This window comes from Montipora foliosa, unplaced genomic scaffold, assembly GCF_036669935.1.
Source record: "Montipora foliosa isolate CH-2021 unplaced genomic scaffold, ASM3666993v2 scaffold_213, whole genome shotgun sequence".
Lineage (NCBI taxonomy): Eukaryota > Metazoa > Cnidaria > Anthozoa > Scleractinia > Acroporidae > Montipora > Montipora foliosa.
In genome coordinates, this window is record NW_027179516.1 from 15225 (window position 1) to 20238 (window position 5014).

Genomic DNA, 5014 nt, shown 5'->3' on the forward strand with positions numbered 1-5014 from the left:
CGTTTTGAAGCGGTGAATTTATCGTATTTAGTTTAACCTTCTTGCAAGGTTATAACCAGTACGCAAATTGTTCGAAAAGATCTTTCTGCCGTAAGATTTCGAGCTCTCCGACTCTGCTAATAAGAGATCCAGTCTAGAATTAGTGTGTCAAGACTTGCTTTTGGACTATCTTGAGACTGCAAACCTAGGATGAATTGTTATTATACTTCTATTAAAATAGTGTGAACAGTTCTTTTGTCATTCCCTTGTCTGTGACCGGTGATCTGATATTCGAGTTTGAGGTAGTCAAGTTGATGTGGAAGCAGCTTCTGTCACTTGCGTTACGGTTCAGTGAGGTTTCCTACAGATCGTTTTCGGACTGCTGTTGTCGTTACAGCTCGGTGTACTCTATCGCTAGACCTTGCAAAAGGTAATTTTGTCCTTTTTTTTTTTTGAAAGGTATTGAGTATTCGTAGATAGGTTCCTTTAGAGTTGATTTTCAGCTTATCTCCGGCACACTTCTTCCGTAAAAAGATTCGTGAGACCCCCAGTGTTTAAGTGTTTCCTTTTCAGTTCCCCCTTTAAAATTACACATGAAGACTGTGTTCAGCTTAGCTTCTATTGTCAACTTTCAATTTCGATTGTTGAGTTGAATTTATCATAAAATTTGCCACAAATGTTTCATTTTCCAATTCACTAGAGTTAAGTCTAGCTTATATCAAAGTTAAAAAAAAAAAGAGTCATTGAAGGTTTGATCTTTGTGAAGAATTGAAAAAAAAAAAAAGAAAGAAACTAGTCCCAGCTGAGCCACAGAGATTGTAAACAATGTCTTCATCAGTACTTACTTATAGTAAATGTAAAAAACCTACAAGGAAGAATCTCGTCCCATATTGTTAAAGGAAAAATGTCAAGCCTGTAGGAATGCCACTATCCGCCTCTGATGTTCAGCGTCCAAATGCACAACTCCCCTGTACAAGCTAAAACATTTAAAGTCACTACCAAAGTCCACTTATGTCCAGGTTTGACCCCAATTAGATACACGCCCAATTTTGACATCCAACACAAAGTGTCCCTTTAAATCTAAGCATTTGCTACCTTTTTTCAACGATAAGGTAAGGGTAAAGGTCAGCGTTATTTTTAGCTTTGGGTAAATGCAGCAGCTAATCTTCACTTAAAGAGTAGCATTTGGGGGACACTTTGTGACATAAATTGTCTGTATTCTGAGACACAAGTGATGTTGAAGTTGGCGAAAAGAATCTGCGTGCATCTAATTAGGGTCAAACCTGGACATATCTCCCAAAGTCAGTAGATGATTTGTTCCCTGAAGCTAAGAAAACTTTTTTGGAAAAAAAGTTTGGCTGTGTGGCCCTTATAAGCAGTTTAAGGTGCTGTGGTGCATGTTATGTAAGGTTGCACAGGCTGTCACCCAGTGTAAATAAAAGTGTTCCACAGCCCCTGTCTGCAAACAATTCTATTCAAAATCAAGTTGGTTTTGCCCCAGTGTCATATGAACTGACGTCAAAGCGAACTCAGCAGAGGATTTGAAACAAACTTTAAAACTGCACAAGGTAAAAAGTGGCTGAACTTAAAACAGAAGTTGAAAACATGGGTGCCTCAAATGAACAGATCTGCCAGGAAATTCTTGAAGGCCAATTTGATGGGATAAACTTTCCTTCTTTTAACTCGCATGGTAAAATTCTACCATACATATTCTACCTTACTAGTTGGTTTTTCAGTTTATTAGGATTGGTAATGAAAAGATGAACACAATTCAAGGATCTCCCAAGCCCGCGAAACTGAAAACATGGCATACTGTCATGCTTGTACAACAGGGTAAAAGTTACTACTGGTAACCCTGCAAAATACATTAAAGACCCACACATAAGAACCTAGAATTTTCGAGGTCAGGCTGAGCAGGTTCTAATATTTTAGGCTATTTTTTCATAATTCAGGCTGATTACATGTAGTTTCTTAATAGGTTCTTATTTCTCAGAGGAACAACAATAAATTTCTATATTTTATTCATAAGATATGTAGACAGTATTGCACTGTAGCTTTTTGGAAAACATATTTCTAGAGAAAATCCAATAAAATGCCAATCAAAGAAAACATATACACAATAGACCTAATTCAAATCTCCCGAGATTAAGATTCTTTGTGTATTGTATTTGCATTATAATGTACCATTCATATTTAAATGATATGGAAATACCTGAAACAAAACGTTTTTTCCCAAAGGGTTTGAATTGGGTACAACATTGAGTTAGCCGATTAGGTCTATAACAGGAGTTTTCTCGAGGGTGATTTTTTTGTAAAAGTACCTCTTTTTCTTTGCCAGGCTCTGCAGGTTCTTACATTTTTGGGTATTTTTAAAATGCCAAATTTCAGCCTGTACTAGGTTCTTATATGTGAGTTTGTACTGTATGCATTATTCCCTAAAATAGAAAACTAATCCAGGCTATAAAGAGTTCTCTTTTTGCATTCTAATAATCAGATCAGAGTCAGTAATTATTACTGACTAATTCAACGTCAGGACATTTTTCCTTTACCTTTGATAATAAAAAAATAAGATCACAATATTTTTCACCCCTATCAGTACTTTGCACACATACTGGCTTTAGCAATGTTTTGGAAACATGATTGTAAACATGTGAACCTCACTCTCTAGGAGGTGTTTCTTACTAGAAGTAAAAAGTAAAAGGAGCAAGCCATTGTCTTCACTTCTTTCAAATTCCATTCAGGAAAAAGTGAATGCAAATGCTAACGTCATGGAGGGCTTAGCTCTCAGCTACTCCAGAGAGAGACCTGGAAGTCCCAAATGGGTTGAACTGTTGAACTGTGTGGCACAGCAATACACAAATAAGGAAATTAAGCAAATGTTCAGGTTTACTAACAGTCGAGGAGAAGAAGTATCATGCACAGACTACGAATTAACAAAAGCTAGACTTTATAGTAAGATGTATGGTCCAGGAGCAGCACTTCCGAAAATAAGACGCCAATATAGTCATAAACTTCCACCAGAAACCATTGCTTTTGTCTTAGAATTTATCCATCATCAAGACAGTGAAGACTATTCATCTTATAAAAGTGGCCCCTGTGATGGAAAACAAAAATCATGGATAAGTGAATTATTAGGAGGAGGAAATCAACCTGTTTTGTGGTTCAATTAAGCAAAACAAGTCTGCCTTTTGTGACAGATATACATTGTAAACAGGAATGTGAACAACTGGAGATTAACCTATAAGCTTTAGTACAATTTTTAAGGGTTTGTCTGCGGAAAATTTCAAAATAATGGCAGAGAAGGCAGGACTCTAATATTTGCACAAAACTTGGCGCGGAGTATTTCATCGTGGTAGATAAGCTGCTAACTCGTTTAGGTGAAATGCTGAGGAGCCAATGTAAACCAGACATAACTCCAGGATTAATGAGCAAAGCAAAGACGTTAACAAATAATATATGACTGTTTCCGGTACAAGAAAATTCAAAACGAACAAATTTTGCTACAGTGGTACATCTTCCAACACCATCTAACAGGACATTTCAACAGCTTTGCTCTTTCCACACGCCAGCAGTCTAACTTAAGTTTTTTGGCATCACCTTCACTTTTTTGAGCAATAAAAATTCTTGGAAATGATGTGAACTTTCCAAAAATAATGTACAAGGCAAAGAATGTTCGCGTCCAAATATGAAAAGTACAACCGTCAGGCTGAAGAACGCTCGCACGTGAACGAAGCTCGAACGCAAGTGGTTTCGAATGTCAATTATGTAAACAAATTGAGGTGTTGTATTTTCAAACTAAAATTACGCAACTGGTTCAAAACAAAACCACATTTATTTAGGTAGCACTGAAAAGATTGCACTTTAACGTTCTGTATTGTAGTGACATATGTCTGGTACACTATACAATGAACTTACAACAAAGCGGAATAAACAGTGCTGCCATAAAGAATTCGTTAACCAATTATATCTGCCACAAAGGAATCGCGGATGATTGGAAAAGTTCATGATTTCAAAAGCATTTTACCATGCAAAGTGAAAGCACCAGAGGTGATGTTCAAAATAACAGTATGATCAGTAATCCAGTACTTACCAAATGGAGCAGATCTCTTGCTGAAAGGGCGATGTTTAAAGTTGAGAAATGCACTACCCTGCAAGTTTGAGGCGAGATCAGACAACCGGTTCAAATACATTTAAAGGAAATAATGCTCAAATCAAGTGTAGAACATCTAGAAATTTTCAATTAAGACGTGCAATCCTTGGTACAACAAGATTTTTGCAGCGTAGCCTGACAAGAACGAGGTAAGTAATATGGGTTTCGCACAACGGTGTATCTTTTTTCAATTCTTAAACGCATAAAAACTCAAGGATGTATATTCCGTTTACGCTGAAACAACTAACAAAATTACGGTTTCAACAGAACAGGTGAAGTCAAAACCTTCATTTTGAAATGTTGGAAGTTTCATAAAGTTCACAAATAATCTCGTTTGAGCTTTTTTTTCTCAAGGGAAAATCTCGCTCAATGAATTGGAGAACGCAAGTTGAGCTCGACCGGCTTAACGCTCGACCCTTACGCTAATTGTGCTTTAACACAGCCTTTCAAAGAGATTTCAGAGTTTTAAAGTATCAATTGTTATTGAAATAACTTAGGCTATAGAAGTAAAACAATTACATACCTTTAATGAATTGATTTGGCAAGATAGTATCGACAGTAAACCGTCTCAAACCGTCAGAATCACCCATAACTTCTGTGACAAACGGCCGGCATTGTTCGCATCTCATGGCAAGTCTACTGAAGCAAATCTCCCATTTGCATCCTAGGGGTTTTTCTACCACAAAATACTTCATATCCTTCCGACAAAGGTTAGAAATGAGCCAGGGAACAGGACTTTTTGTGAGTCGAAATGATTATTGCGGCCATCAAAATATTCCCTGGCGCGAAATACACGTGATTCCAACTAAAATTGACTGGCGGCAAAAGATTATTATGGTATTTTTGCCGCGCAATGCTCGAAGTTCAAAAAAAACTCGTCTTAAC

At 37.0% G+C, this 5014-nt stretch overlaps 1 long non-coding RNA gene across 1 annotated transcript; it reads right to left on the minus strand.

Annotated features, from left to right (window-relative positions):
• Nucleotides 1–1280: 1280 nt before the first annotated feature.
• Nucleotides 1281–4945, minus strand: LOC137986502 (uncharacterized). The gene is made up of 3 exons (XR_011119863.1): nucleotides 4653–4945; nucleotides 4070–4127; nucleotides 1281–3073 (listed from the first exon to the last, which is right to left on the minus strand). It is a non-coding gene; the product is annotated as an uncharacterized lncRNA (long non-coding RNA).
• Nucleotides 4946–5014: the final 69 nt, after the last annotated feature.